The sequence below is a fragment of the Schistocerca serialis genome, unplaced genomic scaffold, assembly GCF_023864345.2.
Source record: "Schistocerca serialis cubense isolate TAMUIC-IGC-003099 unplaced genomic scaffold, iqSchSeri2.2 HiC_scaffold_397, whole genome shotgun sequence".
In the NCBI taxonomy this organism is placed as follows: Eukaryota; Metazoa; Arthropoda; class Insecta; order Orthoptera; family Acrididae; genus Schistocerca; species Schistocerca serialis.
This window is the reverse complement of record NW_026047972.1, coordinates 20,367-30,246: the sequence shown is the minus strand read 5'-3', so window position 1 is coordinate 30,246 and position 9,880 is coordinate 20,367. Positions and strand designations below refer to the sequence as shown.

General features: G+C 50.9%; 12 non-coding genes across 12 annotated transcripts; all 12 read right to left on the bottom strand.

The window, feature by feature from the left end:
- Nucleotides 1-711: 711 nt before the first annotated feature.
- Trnaa-agc (transfer RNA alanine (anticodon AGC)) lies at nt 712-784 on the bottom strand. Its single transcript has one exon. It is a non-coding gene; the product is annotated as a tRNA-Ala (tRNA).
- Nucleotides 785-1,200: 416 nt separating this feature from the next.
- Trnaa-ugc (transfer RNA alanine (anticodon UGC)) lies at nt 1,201-1,273 on the bottom strand. The gene has a single exon. It is a non-coding gene; the product is annotated as a tRNA-Ala (tRNA).
- A 1,013-nt stretch (nt 1,274-2,286) lies between these two features.
- Nucleotides 2,287-2,359, bottom strand: Trnaa-agc (transfer RNA alanine (anticodon AGC)). The gene has a single exon. It is a non-coding gene; the product is annotated as a tRNA-Ala (tRNA).
- Nucleotides 2,360-2,775: 416 nt separating this feature from the next.
- On the bottom strand, nt 2,776-2,848 carry Trnaa-ugc (transfer RNA alanine (anticodon UGC)). Its single transcript has one exon. It is a non-coding gene; the product is annotated as a tRNA-Ala (tRNA).
- Nucleotides 2,849-3,861: 1,013 nt separating this feature from the next.
- Trnaa-agc (transfer RNA alanine (anticodon AGC)) lies at nt 3,862-3,934 on the bottom strand. The gene has a single exon. It is a non-coding gene; the product is annotated as a tRNA-Ala (tRNA).
- Nucleotides 3,935-4,350: 416 nt separating this feature from the next.
- On the bottom strand, nt 4,351-4,423 carry Trnaa-ugc (transfer RNA alanine (anticodon UGC)). Its single transcript has one exon. It is a non-coding gene; the product is annotated as a tRNA-Ala (tRNA).
- Nucleotides 4,424-5,436: 1,013 nt separating this feature from the next.
- Trnaa-agc (transfer RNA alanine (anticodon AGC)) lies at nt 5,437-5,509 on the bottom strand. The gene has a single exon. It is a non-coding gene; the product is annotated as a tRNA-Ala (tRNA).
- A 416-nt stretch (nt 5,510-5,925) lies between these two features.
- Trnaa-ugc (transfer RNA alanine (anticodon UGC)) lies at nt 5,926-5,998 on the bottom strand. The gene has a single exon. It is a non-coding gene; the product is annotated as a tRNA-Ala (tRNA).
- A 1,013-nt stretch (nt 5,999-7,011) lies between these two features.
- Nucleotides 7,012-7,084, bottom strand: Trnaa-agc (transfer RNA alanine (anticodon AGC)). Its single transcript has one exon. It is a non-coding gene; the product is annotated as a tRNA-Ala (tRNA).
- Nucleotides 7,085-7,500: 416 nt separating this feature from the next.
- Nucleotides 7,501-7,573, bottom strand: Trnaa-ugc (transfer RNA alanine (anticodon UGC)). The gene has a single exon. It is a non-coding gene; the product is annotated as a tRNA-Ala (tRNA).
- Nucleotides 7,574-8,575: 1,002 nt separating this feature from the next.
- Nucleotides 8,576-8,648, bottom strand: Trnaa-agc (transfer RNA alanine (anticodon AGC)). The gene has a single exon. It is a non-coding gene; the product is annotated as a tRNA-Ala (tRNA).
- A 416-nt stretch (nt 8,649-9,064) lies between these two features.
- Nucleotides 9,065-9,137, bottom strand: Trnaa-ugc (transfer RNA alanine (anticodon UGC)). Its single transcript has one exon. It is a non-coding gene; the product is annotated as a tRNA-Ala (tRNA).
- Nucleotides 9,138-9,880: the final 743 nt, after the last annotated feature.

The window sequence follows — 9,880 nt, the reverse complement described above, 5'->3', positions numbered from 1 at the left end:
AACTCACTGCCTCGCACTTTACTACTGTGTACCACTCTTGTCGTCCAACTGCAAAAGACTGGGCCACAACAAGTTTCCGCGTCTCCATTGCACTGCGCAAACTACGAAACGCTCCCCAAACATGGCACTCACCCATGCAGACGACTTTTCCGACTTTACACGACGCTCACGCAACGCTCACGCTAGTGACAGCCTTATTTAGAGCTTGACGTCGCGCCCAAGCGAGTGAGCACATTTCGCCGACGGCTTAGGCCGCCCACCTAGTGTGGCTGCTCGGTGTCTGCAGGCAGCGAGGGGCTGCAAGCTTCCCGTATTCGCGCCTATGTCACCTCTGCTTGCTTGTCAGAGACAGAGTATCGCAAAACATACAACTCACTCCATGAATTGATTGCTACGGCATCTGTCATCAGCAGTCACAACTAGCAACACCAGTAGCAGCCGACTGCACGTAAAGAATTGGAATGTGCAGTGGGATTTTTGTGAATTCGGCGCAAGGCTGATCTTTCCGACATACGTTTGAGAATCTTATGGGAACACGTGTACTGTTTCTAAATTAAGTGTAGTGGTGGGAGGAGGGTACTTCCTGCGCATTACAGCACGCTTGCCAATTGTGGCTGCTAATCGTTCGCTCGTATCTGCCTTGACACATTTTCTGGCTGTGAATTATTCCACTTGCATGGCAGTGTGCGCATGTTGGTGTGTTAAAAATTCTGGAGGCGCTGGGTATCGATCCCAGTACCTCTCGCATGCTAAGCGAGCGCTCTACCATCTGAGCTACGCCCCCTGCTGACGAACTGCGCTACATACAGCCATATCAATTGCACAGACCCTTGCACTCCAATTATTCCGCAGACAAACACTACTCTCAATGTGTCTGTGAGGGTGTCTTTCAGGTTTCCTGGATTCTGTATCGAATCGTAGTCGGCCAAAATCAAAGTGGCACGCACGACGTCGAAAATAGCGTTCGGCCAACGCTCTGAGGTAGACGAAAGTGTTGTTCACTCTCTAGACTTCACTGAGGTTAGGCCGTTTTACCTAAGGCAGATTTGCACTCGATGACACCTCGACAACAGCCGGTCCTCACATTTACGTCTTGCTCTCCTTACGTCAGTATACGAGTCTGTGACGCTGGCTTTGCAACATCTTGCGTGCCTTTAGGCTCGCCGCGACCAACACTTGCCACGAACTGACCACAAAACATGGAGGCGCCGGGGCTTGAACCTGGGACCTTTCACATGCAAAGCGAACGCTCTACCAACTGAGCTACGCCCCCAAGCACAACCAAACTGCGCTGTTCTCCATTCTTTACTACTCTTATGTGCACGGACACGATGGTTGGTTGGTTTGCAGGGCTGAAGGGAACAGAGTACAAAGGCGCGGACGCGTTCATATACACAAGAGTTCCAAGTAGTTTCGATGCTCTGGTATTACGACTGCAAATTCCGTCCGTTTTTAACGTCTTAAATTGAAGGGGCAGTCACAAGTTGCTCTGTTTTCACTCCATGTCGACAATCACACAGCACCTGAGGTAACAAGCACATCTGAAGCCCCATTGTGCACTCGACTGTTCATGCCAACTCACTGCCTCGCACTTTACTACTGTGTACCACTCTTGTCGTCCAACTGCAAAAGACTGGGCCACAACAAGTTTCCGCGTCTCCATTGCACTGCGCAAACTACGAAACGCTCCCCAAACATGGCACTCACCCATGCAGACGACTTTTCCGACTTTACACGACGCTCACGCAACGCTCACGCTAGTGACAGCCTTATTTAGAGCTTGACGTCGCGCCCAAGCGAGTGAGCACATTTCGCCGACGGCTTAGGCCGCCCACCTAGTGTGGCTGCTCGGTGTCTGCAGGCAGCGAGGGGCTGCAAGCTTCCCGTATTCGCGCCTATGTCACCTCTGCTTGCTTGTCAGAGACAGAGTATCGCAAAACATACAACTCACTCCATGAATTGATTGCTACGGCATCTGTCATCAGCAGTCACAACTAGCAACACCAGTAGCAGCCGACTGCACGTAAAGAATTGGAATGTGCAGTGGGATTTTTGTGAATTCGGCGCAAGGCTGATCTTTCCGACATACGTTTGAGAATCTTATGGGAACACGTGTACTGTTTCTAAATTAAGTGTAGTGGTGGGAGGAGGGTACTTCCTGCGCATTACAGCACGCTTGCCAATTGTGGCTGCTAATCGTTCGCTCGTATCTGCCTTGACACATTTTCTGGCTGTGAATTATTCCACTTGCATGGCAGTGTGCGCATGTTGGTGTGTTAAAAATTCTGGAGGCGCTGGGTATCGATCCCAGTACCTCTCGCATGCTAAGCGAGCGCTCTACCATCTGAGCTACGCCCCCTGCTGACGAACTGCGCTACATACAGCCATATCAATTGCACAGACCCTTGCACTCCAATTATTCCGCAGACAAACACTACTCTCAATGTGTCTGTGAGGGTGTCTTTCAGGTTTCCTGGATTCTGTATCGAATCGTAGTCGGCCAAAATCAAAGTGGCACGCACGACGTCGAAAATAGCGTTCGGCCAACGCTCTGAGGTAGACGAAAGTGTTGTTCACTCTCTAGACTTCACTGAGGTTAGGCCGTTTTACCTAAGGCAGATTTGCACTCGATGACACCTCGACAACAGCCGGTCCTCACATTTACGTCTTGCTCTCCTTACGTCAGTATACGAGTCTGTGACGCTGGCTTTGCAACATCTTGCGTGCCTTTAGGCTCGCCGCGACCAACACTTGCCACGAACTGACCACAAAACATGGAGGCGCCGGGGCTTGAACCTGGGACCTTTCACATGCAAAGCGAACGCTCTACCAACTGAGCTACGCCCCCAAGCACAACCAAACTGCGCTGTTCTCCATTCTTTACTACTCTTATGTGCACGGACACGATGGTTGGTTGGTTTGCAGGGCTGAAGGGAACAGAGTACAAAGGCGCGGACGCGTTCATATACACAAGAGTTCCAAGTAGTTTCGATGCTCTGGTATTACGACTGCAAATTCCGTCCGTTTTTAACGTCTTAAATTGAAGGGGCAGTCACAAGTTGCTCTGTTTTCACTCCATGTCGACAATCACACAGCACCTGAGGTAACAAGCACATCTGAAGCCCCATTGTGCACTCGACTGTTCATGCCAACTCACTGCCTCGCACTTTACTACTGTGTACCACTCTTGTCGTCCAACTGCAAAAGACTGGGCCACAACAAGTTTCCGCGTCTCCATTGCACTGCGCAAACTACGAAACGCTCCCCAAACATGGCACTCACCCATGCAGACGACTTTTCCGACTTTACACGACGCTCACGCAACGCTCACGCTAGTGACAGCCTTATTTAGAGCTTGACGTCGCGCCCAAGCGAGTGAGCACATTTCGCCGACGGCTTAGGCCGCCCACCTAGTGTGGCTGCTCGGTGTCTGCAGGCAGCGAGGGGCTGCAAGCTTCCCGTATTCGCGCCTATGTCACCTCTGCTTGCTTGTCAGAGACAGAGTATCGCAAAACATACAACTCACTCCATGAATTGATTGCTACGGCATCTGTCATCAGCAGTCACAACTAGCAACACCAGTAGCAGCCGACTGCACGTAAAGAATTGGAATGTGCAGTGGGATTTTTGTGAATTCGGCGCAAGGCTGATCTTTCCGACATACGTTTGAGAATCTTATGGGAACACGTGTACTGTTTCTAAATTAAGTGTAGTGGTGGGAGGAGGGTACTTCCTGCGCATTACAGCACGCTTGCCAATTGTGGCTGCTAATCGTTCGCTCGTATCTGCCTTGACACATTTTCTGGCTGTGAATTATTCCACTTGCATGGCAGTGTGCGCATGTTGGTGTGTTAAAAATTCTGGAGGCGCTGGGTATCGATCCCAGTACCTCTCGCATGCTAAGCGAGCGCTCTACCATCTGAGCTACGCCCCCTGCTGACGAACTGCGCTACATACAGCCATATCAATTGCACAGACCCTTGCACTCCAATTATTCCGCAGACAAACACTACTCTCAATGTGTCTGTGAGGGTGTCTTTCAGGTTTCCTGGATTCTGTATCGAATCGTAGTCGGCCAAAATCAAAGTGGCACGCACGACGTCGAAAATAGCGTTCGGCCAACGCTCTGAGGTAGACGAAAGTGTTGTTCACTCTCTAGACTTCACTGAGGTTAGGCCGTTTTACCTAAGGCAGATTTGCACTCGATGACACCTCGACAACAGCCGGTCCTCACATTTACGTCTTGCTCTCCTTACGTCAGTATACGAGTCTGTGACGCTGGCTTTGCAACATCTTGCGTGCCTTTAGGCTCGCCGCGACCAACACTTGCCACGAACTGACCACAAAACATGGAGGCGCCGGGGCTTGAACCTGGGACCTTTCACATGCAAAGCGAACGCTCTACCAACTGAGCTACGCCCCCAAGCACAACCAAACTGCGCTGTTCTCCATTCTTTACTACTCTTATGTGCACGGACACGATGGTTGGTTGGTTTGCAGGGCTGAAGGGAACAGAGTACAAAGGCGCGGACGCGTTCATATACACAAGAGTTCCAAGTAGTTTCGATGCTCTGGTATTACGACTGCAAATTCCGTCCGTTTTTAACGTCTTAAATTGAAGGGGCAGTCACAAGTTGCTCTGTTTTCACTCCATGTCGACAATCACACAGCACCTGAGGTAACAAGCACATCTGAAGCCCCATTGTGCACTCGACTGTTCATGCCAACTCACTGCCTCGCACTTTACTACTGTGTACCACTCTTGTCGTCCAACTGCAAAAGACTGGGCCACAACAAGTTTCCGCGTCTCCATTGCACTGCGCAAACTACGAAACGCTCCCCAAACATGGCACTCACCCATGCAGACGACTTTTCCGACTTTACACGACGCTCACGCAACGCTCACGCTAGTGACAGCCTTATTTAGAGCTTGACGTCGCGCCCAAGCGAGTGAGCACATTTCGCCGACGGCTTAGGCCGCCCACCTAGTGTGGCTGCTCGGTGTCTGCAGGCAGCGAGGGGCTGCAAGCTTCCCGTATTCGCGCCTATGTCACCTCTGCTTGCTTGTCAGAGACAGAGTATCGCAAAACATACAACTCACTCCATGAATTGATTGCTACGGCATCTGTCATCAGCAGTCACAACTAGCAACACCAGTAGCAGCCGACTGCACGTAAAGAATTGGAATGTGCAGTGGGATTTTTGTGAATTCGGCGCAAGGCTGATCTTTCCGACATACGTTTGAGAATCTTATGGGAACACGTGTACTGTTTCTAAATTAAGTGTAGTGGTGGGAGGAGGGTACTTCCTGCGCATTACAGCACGCTTGCCAATTGTGGCTGCTAATCGTTCGCTCGTATCTGCCTTGACACATTTTCTGGCTGTGAATTATTCCACTTGCATGGCAGTGTGCGCATGTTGGTGTGTTAAAAATTCTGGAGGCGCTGGGTATCGATCCCAGTACCTCTCGCATGCTAAGCGAGCGCTCTACCATCTGAGCTACGCCCCCTGCTGACGAACTGCGCTACATACAGCCATATCAATTGCACAGACCCTTGCACTCCAATTATTCCGCAGACAAACACTACTCTCAATGTGTCTGTGAGGGTGTCTTTCAGGTTTCCTGGATTCTGTATCGAATCGTAGTCGGCCAAAATCAAAGTGGCACGCACGACGTCGAAAATAGCGTTCGGCCAACGCTCTGAGGTAGACGAAAGTGTTGTTCACTCTCTAGACTTCACTGAGGTTAGGCCGTTTTACCTAAGGCAGATTTGCACTCGATGACACCTCGACAACAGCCGGTCCTCACATTTACGTCTTGCTCTCCTTACGTCAGTATACGAGTCTGTGACGCTGGCTTTGCAACATCTTGCGTGCCTTTAGGCTCGCCGCGACCAACACTTGCCACGAACTGACCACAAAACATGGAGGCGCCGGGGCTTGAACCCGGGACCTTTCACATGCAAAGCGAACGCTCTACCAACTGAGCTACGCCCCCAAGCACAACCAAACTGCGCTGTTCTCCATTCTTTACTACTCTTATGTGCACGGACACGATGGTTGGTTGGTTTGCAGGGCTGAAGGGAACAGAGTACAAAGGCGCGGACGCGTTCATATACACAAGAGTTCCAAGTAGTTTCGATGCTCTGGTATTACGACTGCAAATTCCGTCCGTTTTTAACGTCTTAAATTGAAGGGGCAGTCACAAGTTGCTCTGTTTTCACTCCATGTCGACAATCACACAGCACCTGAGGTAACAAGCACATCTGAAGCCCCATTGTGCACTCGACTGTTCATGCCAACTCACTGCCTCGCACTTTACTACTGTGTACCACTCTTGTCGTCCAACTGCAAAAGACTGGGCCACAACAAGTTTCCGCGTCTCCATTGCACTGCGCAAACTACGAAACGCTCCCCAAACATGGCACTCACCCATGCAGACGACTTTTCCGACTTTACACGACGCTCACGCAACGCTCACGCTAGTGACAGCCTTATTTAGAGCTTGACGTCGCGCCCAAGCGAGTGAGCACATTTCGCCGACGGCTTAGGCCGCCCACCTAGTGTGGCTGCTCGGTGTCTGCAGGCAGCGAGGGGCTGCAAGCTTCCCGTATTCGCGCCTATGTCACCTCTGCTTGCTTGTCAGAGACAGAGTATCGCAAAACATACAACTCACTCCATGAATTGATTGCTACGGCATCTGTCATCAGCAGTCACAACTAGCAACACCAGTAGCAGCCGACTGCACGTAAAGAATTGGAATGTGCAGTGGGATTTTTGTGAATTCGGCGCAAGGCTGATCTTTCCGACATACGTTTGAGAATCTTATGGGAACACGTGTACTGTTTCTAAATTAAGTGTAGTGGTGGGAGGAGGGTACTTCCTGCGCATTACAGCACGCTTGCCAATTGTGGCTGCTAATCGTTCGCTCGTATCTGCCTTGACACATTTTCTGGCTGTGAATTATTCCACTTGCATGGCAGTGTGCGCATGTTGGTGTGTTAAAAATTCTGGAGGCGCTGGGTATCGATCCCAGTACCTCTCGCATGCTAAGCGAGCGCTCTACCATCTGAGCTACGCCCCCTGCTGACGAACTGCGCTACATACAGCCATATCAATTGCACAGACCCTTGCACTCCAATTATTCCGCAGACAAACACTACTCTCAATGTGTCTGTGAGGGTGTCTTTCAGGTTTCCTGGATTCTGTATCGAATCGTAGTCGGCCAAAATCAAAGTGGCACGCACGACGTCGAAAATAGCGTTCGGCCAACGCTCTGAGGTAGACGAAAGTGTTGTTCACTCTCTAGACTTCACTGAGGTTAGGCCGTTTTACCTAAGGCAGATTTGCACTCGATGACACCTCGACAACAGCCGGTCCTCACATTTACGTCTTGCTCTCCTTACGTCAGTATACGAGTCTGTGACGCTGGCTTTGCAACATCTTGCGTGCCTTTAGGCTCGCCGCGACCAACACTTGCCACGAACTGACCACAAAACATGGAGGCGCCGGGGCTTGAACCCGGGACCTTTCACATGCAAAGCGAACGCTCTACCAACTGAGCTACGCCCCCAAGCACAACCAAACTGCGCTGTTCTCCATTCTTTACTACTCTTATGTGCACGGACACGATGGTTGGTTGGTTTGCAGGGCTGAAGGGAACAGAGTACAAAGGCGCGGACGCGTTCATATACACAAGAGTTCCAAGTAGTTTCGATGCTCTGGTATTACGACTGCAAATTCCGTCCGTTTTTAACGTCTTAAATTGAAGGGGCAGTCACAAGTTGCTCTGTTTTCACTCCATGTCGACAATCACACAGCACCTGAGGTAACAAGCACATCTGAAGCCCCATTGTGCACTCGACTGTTCATGCCAACTCACTGCCTCGCACTTTACTACTGTGTACCACTCTTGTCGTCCAACTGCAAAAGACTGGGCCACAACAAGTTTCCGCGTCTCCATTGCACTGCGCAAACTACGAAACGCTCCCCAAACATGGCACTCACCCATGCAGACGACTTTTCCGACTTTACACGACGCTCACGCTAGTGACAGCCTTATTTAGAGCTTGACGTCGCGCCCAAGCGAGTGAGCACATTTCGCCGACGGCTTAGGCCGCCCACCTAGTGTGGCTGCTCGGTGTCTGCAGGCAGCGAGGGGCTGCAAGCTTCCCGTATTCGCGCCTATGTCACCTCTGCTTGCTTGTCAGAGACAGAGTATCGCAAAACATACAACTCACTCCATGAATTGATTGCTACGGCATCTGTCATCAGCAGTCACAACTAGCAACACCAGTAGCAGCCGACTGCACGTAAAGAATTGGAATGTGCAGTGGGATTTTTGTGAATTCGGCGCAAGGCTGATCTTTCCGACATACGTTTGAGAATCTTATGGGAACACGTGTACTGTTTCTAAATTAAGTGTAGTGGTGGGAGGAGGGTACTTCCTGCGCATTACAGCACGCTTGCCAATTGTGGCTGCTAATCGTTCGCTCGTATCTGCCTTGACACATTTTCTGGCTGTGAATTATTCCACTTGCATGGCAGTGTGCGCATGTTGGTGTGTTAAAAATTCTGGAGGCGCTGGGTATCGATCCCAGTACCTCTCGCATGCTAAGCGAGCGCTCTACCATCTGAGCTACGCCCCCTGCTGACGAACTGCGCTACATACAGCCATATCAATTGCACAGACCCTTGCACTCCAATTATTCCGCAGACAAACACTACTCTCAATGTGTCTGTGAGGGTGTCTTTCAGGTTTCCTGGATTCTGTATCGAATCGTAGTCGGCCAAAATCAAAGTGGCACGCACGACGTCGAAAATAGCGTTCGGCCAACGCTCTGAGGTAGACGAAAGTGTTGTTCACTCTCTAGACTTCACTGAGGTTAGGCCGTTTTACCTAAGGCAGATTTGCACTCGATGACACCTCGACAACAGCCGGTCCTCACATTTACGTCTTGCTCTCCTTACGTCAGTATACGAGTCTGTGACGCTGGCTTTGCAACATCTTGCGTGCCTTTAGGCTCGCCGCGACCAACACTTGCCACGAACTGACCACAAAACATGGAGGCGCCGGGGCTTGAACCTGGGACCTTTCACATGCAAAGCGAACGCTCTACCAACTGAGCTACGCCCCCAAGCACAACCAAACTGCGCTGTTCTCCATTCTTTACTACTCTTATGTGCACGGACACGATGGTTGGTTGGTTTGCAGGGCTGAAGGGAACAGAGTACAAAGGCGCGGACGCGTTCATATACACAAGAGTTCCAAGTAGTTTCGATGCTCTGGTATTACGACTGCAAATTCCGTCCGTTTTTAACGTCTTAAATTGAAGGGGCAGTCACAAGTTGCTCTGTTTTCACTCCATGTCGACAATCACACAGCACCTGAGGTAACAAGCACATCTGAAGCCCCATTGTGCACTCGACTGTTCATGCCAACTCACTGCCTCGCACTTTACTACTGTGTACCACTCTTGTCGTCCAACTGCAAAAGACTGGGCCACAACAAGTTTCCGCGTCTCCATTGCACTGCGCAAACTACGAAACGCTCCCCAAACATGGCACTCACCCATGCAGACGACTTTTCCGACTTTACACGACGCTCACGCTAGTGACAGCCTTATTTAGAGCTTGACGTCGCGCCCAAGCGAGTGAGCACATTTCGCCTACGGCTTAGGCCGCCCACCTAGTGTGGCTGCTCGGTGTCTGCAGGCAGCGAGGGGCTGCAAGCTTCCCGTATTCGCGCCTATGTCACCTCTGCTTGCTTGTCAGAGACAGAGTATCGCAAAACATACAACTCACTCCATGAATTGATTGCTACGGCATCTGTCATCAGCAGTCACAACTAGCAACACCAGTAGCAGCCGACTGCACGTAA